Source organism: Rhipicephalus sanguineus, chromosome 2 (assembly GCF_013339695.2).
Source record: "Rhipicephalus sanguineus isolate Rsan-2018 chromosome 2, BIME_Rsan_1.4, whole genome shotgun sequence".
NCBI lineage: Eukaryota > Metazoa > Arthropoda > Arachnida > Ixodida > Ixodidae > Rhipicephalus > Rhipicephalus sanguineus.
The window spans coordinates 232,207,334-232,220,209 of NC_051177.1; the positions used below are offsets into that span (position 1 = coordinate 232,207,334).

The 12,876-nt window shown below is 51.8% G+C and overlaps 1 protein-coding gene across 1 annotated transcript in view; it reads right to left on the reverse strand.

Moving 5' to 3' along the window:
• LOC119384162 (acid phosphatase type 7-like) overlaps positions 1-12,876 on the reverse strand; it is a 515,431-nt gene that overhangs the window by 445,294 nt on the left and 57,261 nt on the right.

The following is a 12,876-nucleotide window of genomic DNA, read 5'->3' on the forward strand; positions in this document are numbered from 1 at the left end:
TGTTCGCCGCTATCAGTGTACAGCGTGTATTGCTGTAGTTTGAGTTTTCATTCCCCGGCCACAAGTTCGGCCAAAGAAACGGTTAGATCTTGGACACACAGGCTGCTGTCTTCGTCGACGTCACGACCAAGTGACATCCGGTGGAGCTGCTTCCCACTCCTTGTACCGAACTACCCCCTCCAACCGTGAGCCAAGCCCACACCGTCAAGGGGACACTGACGCCAACGCTGAACAGCGAGCCAGCCGCAGGCAGCAGGGTCTCCCACCAGAATACGGACCATTACCCGACAATACCAAGACCACGACGACGAAGGCGACAGGCACGATGACGGCTGCTGTGTCACCTCAACGAGTCGTCATGAATCAGCCCAGGGAGCCACCGACATTCCGTGGATCACCATGTGAAGACCCCGAAGCTGGTTGGAAAATTACGACCGAGTTGCTCAATTCAACAACTGGGACTGTGACGAGAAACTTGTACTTCGCCCTTGAAGTACTTCGTACTTCGCCCTTGTACTTGTATTTTAGGAGTGCTGTTTCTTGGGCGAGTTGGAAATTCATACTTGGAAGGGTAGCGCTAGTAGACACGGACTAGAGGAAGACACACAGACACACAGGCGCTTCCGTCTGTGTGTCCGTGTGTCTTCCTCTAGTCCGTGTCTACTAGCGCTACCCTTCCAAGTACAAACTTGTACTTGTACTTCGCCCTTGTACGTGTACTTCGCCCTTGAAGATAGCTCCAGGACCTGGTTCGAAAACAGAGAGGCCACCCTGACGACCTGGGCCCTATTTCGCGCCGCATTCCTTGGAACCTTCGCAAGTGTCGTGCGTCAGGAAAGGGCCGAAACCGTGCTGGAAAGCCGTTTACAGCTCCCAAACGAGGACGTCGGAATGTACACAGAAGAAATTACATGTATGAGCAGAAGAAGCTCCGGCTACTAATGCGAGGAGTCAAGCAAGAGCTGTTTGCGGGCCTTGTTCGCAACCCGCCCAAGAGTGTCAACGAATTCCTTACAGAGGCCACAACAATAGAAAAGGCGCTTGAGAACGCAAAAGTTTTTGGGGGTGTGGTTTCAAGAAAACCTCTCTTGGGACCATCATGTCAATAAACCCAGTAAAGTAGTAGGCTCTATGTATAAAATTAGTAGTCTTATACCACTAACACTAAAGAAAGCAATATACCACGTCCTCTTTTACTCAAAACTGAGCTATTGTGCATTAATATAGGAAACAACAGCTGCAAAAAACTACGACAAATTATTAAAACTACAAAAAAGGGTAATACGATGTTTCGAAAACTATCATGGTAGACCGCGAGCGAGACTTACCCGCAAACAATCTTTTTGATAAAGACTCATTAATCAGAGCAAATCAAATTTACTATTATAGATTACTTTTGCACATAAAAAAGCACAGGCTCCATGTTAGTAACCTCACCATTTCTTCCCCTCGATATAAATTACGCCACCAAATGAGAACGCCACCACTCCTGCGAACTAACTACGGGCGTCAGGACCTAGAGTATCAAGTACCCCGGCTATTAAACATTGATGAGAATCATATAGATTTTCATGCCCCCCGCTTTAAACAATTTGTAAAAAACTTCCTGTTACATTCCACGGTAAATTATCAATAAAATATATCTCACTAATATTTTTTATGTACACCGCATACACATGTTTTTCTTTTCGGTTTGAGTTGAAATTTGAAAGTTCACAATTTAATTCGTATATGTATATGTTCTTGAAGTGTTTGTATGATATGTTTGTTTTTCATCAGGTATCTTCAAGTGTTTTCATATATGATGTCTACCTGTATTGCTTTATTTGCAGTGATAATTATGCACATGCATTTTTTATTTCTCTGGTTGCTCCATTGTTTGTACTCGCTTCGAAAACGTGTACATGCATGCCGAATGCGCATAGGAGTAAGAGCCTCTGTCAGGAAATATGGCCTTTAGCTCTTACTCCTCTTTATGTATCACAATGAAAGAAATAAACTTCAAACTTAAAACAAAGATGCGGACAAGGCAGTACAACCGCCGCTCACCATTACCCGACTACGCGGAAGTTCAAGCCGTCAGCACCGACGACCTGCGCGAGACAATCCGAGCTGTCGTGCCTGAAGAGCTGCGTAAGATGTTTCCGGAATCGCAGCCTCGAGTGGACTCGATTAACGGCATTTTTCGTGAAGAAGTCCAGCAATCGTTGGGCATTCCCGAAGAACCGCAGCGGCATCCGAAGGCTATGAGCTACGCTGCTGCAGCGCGTCGTAGCGCTCCCCCTTGGCGCCCACGGGAAGACGCCGCACCAGCGCCGCCAGACACCGCCGCCGCGGCCACAGACGCCATATTGCCCGACTGTCGGCCAGCGCAACGCTCCGGGGAAAACCCACTTGTGGAGTGCCCCCACCACCGTCCGCTCTACTACCACTGCGGGGAGGCCGGCCACACGCACCGGCGCTGCCAGTACCGACAATGGGCTACGCGGATTCGCCATCAACGCGCCGCGCCCGCAGCCAGGCGACTGGCCTTGCGACATCGACGACTACCTCACCAAAACACAGTGGCAAGAACGAAGACCTTCCCGCTCGCCGTCGCCCGGCCGCTACATGTCACCGCACCGCCCACAGTACACTAGCCGGAAGCGGGGCCAGTCGCCTAGCCCGTATTCAGAAAACTAAGGGCAGCAACCGATAGAGGTGCGGTTGCTGTACGACGAAATGCCGTAGATCCTCCGCGGCCACCGGCGACAACAACGCCAAGAGACCTGCAGAACATAACGCGAAGCAGACGAAGCCTACGAAACCTCACGGACCTAAGAAGGCCTGACGATGCAGCTTGGAAGCACCGCAACAAATCGACGCAGCCGTGAACCGACGCCGCGACCTAACCGCAACGTAATGCGACGGACTAGCGACTTTGATGTTCTCATCGACGGCCACAACGTCACCGCTCTGGCCGACACTGGGACCGACTTTTCCGTCGTCAGCGGGCCATTCGCCACCAAGCTGAAGAAAGTAAAAACTGCTTGGAGTGGACCCGAAATCCGGACAGCTGGAGGCCACCTGATAACTCCGATTGGTGTCTGCACGGCCAGAGTCACCATCACTAACCGGATTCACTGCGAGCCATTCACTAACCATCACTGCGAGCTTTGTAATCCTACAAACCTGCTCCAGGGATGTGATACTTGGAATCGACTTCTAAGTGACCACGGCGCCGTCATCGACCTGAGGTCTGAGTCGATAACACTAACCTCAGGTAAAGCGCTCCCGCCCCACGCGACGCCAGGGAACCATGCATTGAATGTGATAGAAGAGCAGGTGACCGTTCCGCCGCGCTTCAGCGTCATTATTTCCCTCGGCACCGAAAAATATGCGAACCTTGAAGGTGTCATCGAGGGCGATCAGCACCTACTCCTGAACCGTGACATTTGCGTCGCAAGAGGTATAGCCGAGCTGCGTGACGGCTAAAGCAAAGGTAGTGCTGACAAACTTCAGCCACGAATATAGGCACCTCAACAATGGTACGACGGTCACCTACATCGAGGAATGTGTGGCCGCCAGCAATGCTTTCACCCTCTTCTATACTGCCGAACCTGCTTCGACGAATCGAGGTCCCGAACAAGATTTCGCCGTCAACCCGAGCCTTCCGAAGGTCTAGCAAGACGAGCTCAAAACCCTGCTTCTGCAATACAAGGACTGCTTTTCACCGTCGTCCAGACTTCGGCAGACACCGATCGCAAGACATCGCATCATAACAGAAGAAAGTACCAGGCCACTTCGTCAGAGCCCGTACAGAGTTTCGACGCGAGAACGTGAGGCCATAAGAAACAAGTCGACGAAATGCTAGGTTACGACATCATCCAGCCTTCAAAGAGTCCGTGGGCGTCACCCATGGTGTTAGTGAAGAAGAAGGATGGGACCCTACGTTTCTGCGCCGATTATCGTCGCGTGAACAAAATCACGAAAAAGGACGTGTACCCTCTCCCACGTATAGACGACGCCCTAGATCGACTCCACAACGCGAAGTACTTTTCTTCGATGGACCTCAAGACCGGCTACTGGCAAATCGAAGTCGACGAGAGAGACCGAGAGAAGACTGCCTTTATAACACCGGATGGCCTGTTCGAGTTCAAGGCCATGCCCTTGTGTGTCTGCTCGGCACCTGCGACTTTACAACAAGTCATGGACACAATATTAGCTCGCTTGAAGTGGCAAACGTGCCTTGTTTACTTGGACGAGGTCGTTGTATTTTCATCGAACTTCGACGAACACCTGCAGCACCTTGAATCCCTACTTCAGGCAGTCAAGTACTCCGGGCTCACCCTGAAGCCAGAAAAGTGCCGCTTCACGTACGAGCAGCTCTTGTTTTTGGGTCGTGTGATCAGCAAGACTGGAGTGCGCCCAGACCCACAGAAAACAGCTGCCATCGCCGCTTTCCCGCCATTCACCGACAAGAATGCCGAGCGCCGATTTCTCGGCTTGTGCGCCTACTACAGACACATTGTCAAATTTTCACTTATGGTCGAGCCACAAACGCAGCTCACGAAGACCGACGTCGAATTCAGGTGGCAAACAACGCAAGTCGAAGCATTTCATGAACTGAAACGACTGCCTGCAGACGCCTCCGATACTTGCGCATTTCGACGAACACACCGATGCAAGGAGCGTAGGACTCGGCGCCGTCTTTGTGCAGCGGACGGACGGACTGGAAAGGGTTATCAGTTATGCTAGCCGGTCGCTGTCTAAAGCAGAGGTCAACTATTCCACAACAGAAAAGGAGTGCCTCGCCATCATCTGGGCTATACGTCAAAGTTTCGCCCCTACCTCTATGGCGGGCCCTTCAATGTTGTGAGCGATCATCAAGCCTTGTGTTGGCTAGCTAACTTGAAGGACCCTTCATGTCGGCTCGCAGGGTAGAGCCTAAGACTTCAATAATGCGCCATTACCGTCGTGTACAAGTCCGGAAGGAAACACTCCGACGCCGACTGTTTGTCTCGTGCCCCCGTCGACCCACCAACGCCCGACGACCAAGATGATGACAGCTTCTTGGGAGCCATAAGTACCGAAGACTTCGCCGAACGACAGCGAGCCGACCCGGAACTGAAGGGTCTAGTGGAATACTTGGAGGGCGGGACCATCGTTGTGCCAAAAGTATTCAAGCGAGGATTGGCATCATTTTCCTTGAAAAATAGCGTCCTCGTAAAGAACTTCTCTCCGACCCGATCCAGCTACATTATCGTTGTAGCTTCGGGACTGCGACCAGAAATTCTGCATGCCCTGCACGACGACCCGACGGGTGGACACCTCAGACTTTCCCGCACGCTCGCACGAGCACAGAAAAGGTACTACGGACCGCGCCTTGCCGCCGACGTCACTCACTACGTAAGGACGTGCCGAGACAGTCAACGACGGAACACACCGCCCACAAGACCAGCAGGCTTCCTTGAGCTCGTCAAGCCTCCTCGGCGACCATTCCAGCAGATTGGGATGGACCTCTTGGGGCCGTTCCCAACGTCGACTTGTGGAAATAAATGGATCGTCGTGGCTACCGACTACCTCACGCGCTACGCCGGAACAAAAGCCCCGCACAAAGGCAGTGCCATTGAGGTTGCCAGTTCTTCGTGGAGAACATCGTCCTTCGACACGGCGCCCCAGGGGTTCTCATCACCGACAGAGGTACGGCATTTACGGCTGACCTAACTCAGGCGATCTTGCAATGCAGCCATACAAGCCACCGCCAGACCACCACGTACCACACCAGACCAACGGCCTGACCGAGCTACTAAGACCATCGCCGACATGCTGGCCATGTACGTCGGCGTCCAACACAAGACGTGGGACGCCATGCTTCCGTACGTGACCTTCGCGTACAACACTGCCGTACAAGAAACGACACAGATGACGCCATACAAGTTGGTCTACGGACGGCAGCCCGGCAACGACGCTCGACGCCATGTTACCAAACGTGACCGACGAGGAAAACATCGACGTGACCACCTACAAACAGTGCACCGAAGAAGTACGACAGCTCGCCCGCCTACGGATCAAGAACCAGCAGACGACTGACAGCCGCCGCTACAACCTTCGACGACGCCACGTGGAATACCAACCCGGTGACCGTGTATAGGTATGGACGCAAATACGCCGACGGGGTCTTAGTGAGAAGCTTCTTCGACGATACTTCGGACCGTACAAGGTACTTCGACGCCTTGGCGCACTCGAGTACGAGGTTGTCCCTGGCGGCATTACGAACTCTCAGTGGCGCCGTGCGCGACCTGAAGTCGTCCATGTCCTGCTCCTCAAGCCATATATAGAAGACAGAGAGACTGACTTCCCCTTCCGTTACAGTTTATTGATTGAAACTCAACTTCCTTTTCCTTTTTCTCTCGCGGCGCTGTCCACGTCCGTGCCCACGCGCTCTGTCGCACATCGTCCTCTTCAGTTTTCATCACCATATTACGCGCGTGAGTGAATCTGAGGACGGTAATTTTGCTTTGTTTTGTACTTTCTTGCTTTATTGTTGTCATTTATTGTTGCATGCATTGCCCCCCCCCCCCTCTTTGTGTTCTGTTTTAAGCATTGTGACGATGCTTTCTTCAGAGGGGGGCATTGCCATGTGCCTTTCTTTTTATCAATCTTGCTGTATTCGGTTTTCGCCCACAAAGACTGTCAGCAACGCTCAGCGCAATCCGCGCCTCATTGTTCGAGAAGCTTCGCGATTATTGTAGATCGTTTTGTTAAGATTGCGCGCAAGACGCCAACACTCGAGCTTATTCTAGAGCTTGCGCGACAACCAGCGATAGCGCTGGAATATTCGACCGCATATGTATAAATGCCGACGCGCTCCACCGCTTATCAGTTGATCGGCGGTCGACGCTCTGTTCGCCGCTATCAGCTAGCAGAAAAGGGTGTCCACATGTCCACACAAGAAAAAGAACCACTGATGAAGATTTTTTGCTTGGTTTACTTGGTCACCGCTCTGCTCCCTTGCAGGATGGCCGGTCACCGGACGGAACTTTTGCAGGGCAGGCCTATATGCACTAGACTCCCCGACTCCCCGACTTCAGCCTGCAGCCCAAGCTTCCTGTAAAAAAGCGCCAGCAGAGGTCGTCCGGACGACCGCTGAGACCACTCCTACCAAGAGGCGTGGTTCACGTGAAAGGCCAGGCTTGGTCTCAAAAGGCTAAGGTATTGGGGAAAGTAGCCCCGAGGTCCTACAACGTCGCAACTAGAGAGGGGTGAACGCTGCGGCGTAACCGACAACAGTTGCTGGCGACCTCGGGGCCATTTGCGTATTACAGTGACAGTGACACTGACATCGGAGATGATGACGCAGAAGAGCCTCCACATGAGATCACGCCTCGTGTGAGTTGACCGGCACCTTGAAGATCCTCGCACATTAGATCTCAACGAAGACGTTTAGCATACGGCCACAACTTGGAACAAACAGTTTGTGGCCTGTTCCTCTGAACTATTGTTTAATTTGTGTTTTTCCTATCGCATTGTACTTCTTTTAGATGCCTTGTAAAAAAAGAAAAAGATAGGAGATGTATCATGCCGTGCATCACTCGTTGTGCGCACTCCGGTGCGCACCGACGTGATGATGGCTAATATAGGCGACGACAGTAAACCCGGAAAGGCATTGCTGCTTCCTGTTTCGTCGGCGACCGTTCAGTCTTTGATCAGCCTACCTGTGGCTGATACGTAATGACCTTGAGCGCTTTCGTTTCTTTTTTTTTCAGTGCGGAACACTTTAGGGGCCCTGCTTGTCGTCCGACTACTGTCGCATAATAACGCAGTGGTCAATACAGGCCTAAAATAAGGCTAACAATGCTTAAAACTAGTGCAAGATAAACTCACAAGACCTGAAATAATATAGACTATAGAAATAACCAAAAATAATAGTAATAATTTACCTAAAATTGCGAAAAACGCTTCTGAAACGGTCGGTGATACCGCCACCGGCCAAGAGAGGCCGTCACCCCCTCGGCAAGCACGCGATTGCCAATCGAATCTCGGGATTCCCCGTGCTACGCACTTGCTGAGGTTTTATGGTGGTGGATCTGCATTACGCGCATGATTTAGAAGAATACGCATATGCATAACGTTAAGTGCAGTACTGAATTGACGAGGACGGGACACGGAGTGACACACACACAACCCTTGTTAGAACAATACCGAGGCCTGCAGAAGAAAGACATTAGTGCAAGATTTCTTTTTCGTACGCGCGTATTACTTTCAGTAGGATCGCGAGGGAAATGAGCGCATACAAACGCAGAGAACCAGATAGTGTGAGTACCAGTGCCCAGGGCAAATAAAAAGGATGCACCTACACTTGCGCTAAGCGCACACAGAAAAATGAACAAAACCACACGAGAACAAAAATAACAAAAAAGTCAATGCCCATGGTAACGCAAGAATTAGCGTTAAAGCACAAGGGCTGTTGTGTGCAGTACGGCTTGAGCCGTGCGACATGCACGGTTTTGGGCCCAAGTTGTCGACAAGAAGACACTGCGCCGTGAAGAAATACCTCTTATTGCTGACAGGTCTGTGAATCTTGTACGGTTAGAAATAACGGCTCAGGAGTTTTTTTCAGATAAGCCTGGTCGTCGGACAGGGGTCCACACCCACACTCGGTCGCCAGGTTGGTAGGCGACGTTTCGGCGGCGCAGGTTGTAACGTCGCGCATCTGCATCTGGTTGGTGACTATTGTTTAGGCGAGCCAGTTGTCGAGGTTCTTCGGCGTACTGAATGTATTGCTCGGCGTCTGGAGCAAGTTCACCGCTATTATCGTACGGAAGCGTATCATCAAGCATAGTTTCCACGTTGCGTCCGTAAACAAGGCCGAAATCGCGTTGTTTCTTGCGTTGCCGCTTGCTACGCAAACGTGATCTATAGAAGAATGTCTTCCCAGGTTTTGTGCTGTACGTCCACGTATATTGACAGCATTTCTGCTATGGCCTTGTTAAGCCTCTCCGTCAGTTCATTGGTTTGTGGATGATAAGCTGTTATTTTTCGATGACTTCTGCAGCTTAGTTTCAACATGTCCTCTATCATTTGTGCTGTAAATGACCCCCCTCTGTCCGTGATCACGCATGACGGGCAGCCATCCCGTAGGACGATGTGGTGCACTAAGAACTTTGCGACTTTACAAGCAGTGCCGCGGGGTAACACTTTTGTCTCGGCATAACAATTCAGGTGATCTGTGGCAACTATAATCCATTTGATCCCGGAGGGCGATAAACGCAAGAGTCCTAGAAGGTTCATTCCCACGAAGTCAAATGGTGTCCTCGGTGATGCAATCGGTTGTACTAGGCCCGCGGCTTTCACAAGCGGCGTTTTGCGGCGCTGGCACTCGCGGCAGCCTTTCACATAGCGGTGTAGGCTCGTTGATAGTCGTGGCCAGTAATACTGCTGGCGCACTCTGGCGAGAATTCGCGAGTGGCCGTAGTGTCCTGGTGTGGGTTCCTCGTAACACGCAGCGAGGATGCCACCACGCATGTCGGTAGGTACAACGAGTAGAAAGGCTTTGTCGCTACCAAGAACATTTTTCTTCTAAAGGATGCCCCTTCTGACACAAAAGGAGGACAGCTCACGAGGAATGTACCGAGGAACCTGGGACTTTCGACCTTCCATGGAATAAATAACAGGGCAAGGTGGGGGTCTAGCGCCATGTAAGAAAAGGTTGAGGAAGTTAGACAACAGGAAAGAGGCGCACTCGCAACTGAGCTTTATTTTGCGTTGATTGCAAATATAAAGCCATGAAAACACCACGTATTACCGACACCACTGCCACATAGCGGAACAACAACCAGATAAAACATCGCGCACAGTACTGATCATCAAGATAGTCCATCTGGCATCTCAAGCCAGCCAGAGCGGTATCCATCATCCACTGAGGCAGAACAGAGGCCGAAAGGAAGAACTCCGAATTCATAAAGTCAGTCTGGAGTTACAAATGCTCTCTTTTCTCTGTCGCGCTGATCAACCTCTATCTGGCAATAGCTACTCTTTAGATCAAATGACGAAAAATACTTCGCGTGTCGTAACCTGTCGAGAGAGTCATCGACTCGTGGAAGCGGGTAAACGTCTTTTTTCGTGACGCTGTTTAGCTTCCTATCATCAATGCAGAACCATAGCGTACTGTCTTTCTTCACTAGAACGACTGGTGAGGACCAGGGGCTGCTGGATGGTTGAATGATCCCACCGTCGAGCATCTCCTTTACGTGCGTCTGAACAGCCTCGCGTTCTTTGGCAGAAACGCGGTAAGGCTGCTGTCGTATAAGGCGAACGTCATCGCCTGTAATAATTCGGTGCTTCGTGAGGGGCCTGTGACGGACTTTAGAAGAATGGGCGAAGCAAGATTGAAATAACTTCAGAAGATCATGAAGTGCAGAGCCTTCCTCTCGTCCGACAGCCTCGCATTAACGTCATTGCGGTCAATAAACTTGTCACCATCACTCACTTCCCCGGACGCGAAGCACTCCATGACGTCGGCTACAAGGTCTATAAGCCACGGTGGTACCGCGAAAAAGATGCCGGTGTTCGCAGTTGAAATTTGTAGCAAGTATCTGTGACCGTCCACCAAGAACACGCACAAGCCTTCGGGCTGCGCATACGCCTTGAAGCAGGAATAGTGTGAACTTCCTTTCGGCGACCGCGTCACCGTCTCAGTGGTATTCGCAAGCAACCTCTATGAAAACAGTCGCTCGTGGAGGCAGCGTCACACTGTCGCGAGCAACGTGCAGCGCAGGTGTGCGACAGCTATTGGCCTCTCGATCTGTTGCGCGTTGTGTCGACAAGTTCACGGATTTATGATCGCTCCGCACCCTTGAAGGAAGTCCATGCCGGGAATTATCTGACGAGAACAGTCACGAAAACCAAGGCAGGTAACTGCGAACACTTACGCACAAATTATCACTCTTGCAGTACAGCGACAGTGTACTACCGACCCAGTGTACTATCGACCTAGTACAGCGATAGTGGTGCAACAACGTGTCGTCCAGCTGTCCGAATACGCATTCCACTCCAAGGTGTCATCAATTTCTTGAGATCTGTTGCAAGCATTCCCCTAATAATTGAAAGGTCTGCACATGTCTCCACTTAAGGATTGACCTGAAGACCGTCTCTAAGCACAGGTATGTCGAGCGAGACTCCGTCACCGTGTTCAGATGCAGATGACGGCGTTTCTCCACCACTGTACTCGAACTCTGATGCAATGTCTGTGGCGTTTTGTGCAAGCGTCGATGGGAGGTCTTCCGCACTTTGAGTGCCAGCAACATCGCCCCCAAAGGCCGCTACTTTGCGTTCTTCCGACGGGGTCTTGGGCAGCTCCTCCGTGCCGTTGCGCCGAAACGTGGTCCAGTGGCTGTGGGTCGCCGCAGAGATGGTGACCGCGATTGATGTCGTGTGATGGGCACACGCTTCTGGGCCAGATACTCTTCAGTTGTTTTTGTTGGCCTCTGACTAACATGGGAACGACGAGAATTAATGGAGAAACCACGTAGTCCAAGTTGTCAGTACAGACATTCGCGGTATAGATCTAGATGTGACCGGCCTCACCGGTAGCAGGTAGGTCATCTGTCCCACGCACGCCAGAGGTCAGACTTCTGCGTGGGTGCTCGGCGACCATCGATGTCCAAACCAGCGTGCGCTGATTGAATTGCGACTGCCGGCATCATCTAGATTGGAACTGCTGGTCTCGAGAGGGGTATGGAAGTTCGCAAGGCTTCCGCGTACGTGCGCCGCCGACTATCTGCAGACACAGGTGCCCGCTCAGCGTCGGTAGGCATCGGTTGAAAACGATGGGTGTGCAGCACCTGCTGGACCTCGTCGCGGACGATTGGCAGCGCTGACAAGTTTCGCTTCGCGGTTGAAAGTAAACGAGAACACTCAATGTGTGCTGCGGGGGCCACTTACTACGGCGGCATTCATCCCAACGTTTCAGCGTACCGAACAGAAACGACCGACGCATCATGGGTCATCAACGGCAGCTGAGGTCTGGGCCCTGAGCATGGAACTCGACCTTCTTCTAGAGGCGTCACCGGCCCCGCGGAAAGGTTCACTACAATGCGGCTCACGCTACGCGCTAACCCGGAGGAAGAGCTGGGGCTTCCCTCGAGTGCGCGATATACGCAGCAAGCTCGCCGCACTCGTCAGCAGGGGTGTCACAGTCCGACTGCAGTGCGTACCGAACCACTGCGGCGTGTCTAGCAATAAAATCGTCGGCAAGCTAGCTGCAAATGCACATCTACTGCGTCCTCTTGATGTGCCCCTGAACAGCTGCATCCGACGGTACCTGCAACAGCAGCACCCTGACCCACGTACCGCACGCGGCATATCTTACCGATGAAGGCCGGGACCCCTGCGGTGGTGCGCCCGTTGTGTGCAGGCTTCGTCTCAGACTCGCCTCGACGGACACTTGCCAACACTGAGCTCAAGTGCAGACCCTCAAAAACTTGCTTCTGCAGTGTACTGCTTTAGAAACACCGCGGGAGGATCTATTGAACCACTACGGCGCGCAGGAGCTGCCGGCCGACAGCGCCGAAACATTCCATATAGCCTCGCGGCCCCTCCGACACGTGGGAGGCTGGTCATAGAACTCTATGCGACTTCGAGCAGTCTGGCCTCGATGGAACAGTGCTGGTGTGCGGAGCCAGGTGACAAACTCTTTCGAGCTGATCTTTTTCTCAAGCGAACTATGAGGCATTACGTCTTTATATACAGTACATATGTAAATATCCGTTACATCTTTCTGTTCAAGCATGTAAACAGTGTCCCTCTGTCATCTTCCTGTCCTTTACTCATCCGTTATGCACTGATGGACACCGCTCATGTGTCAGCCGCTGGAGCGAGGCAGGTACAGTGCGA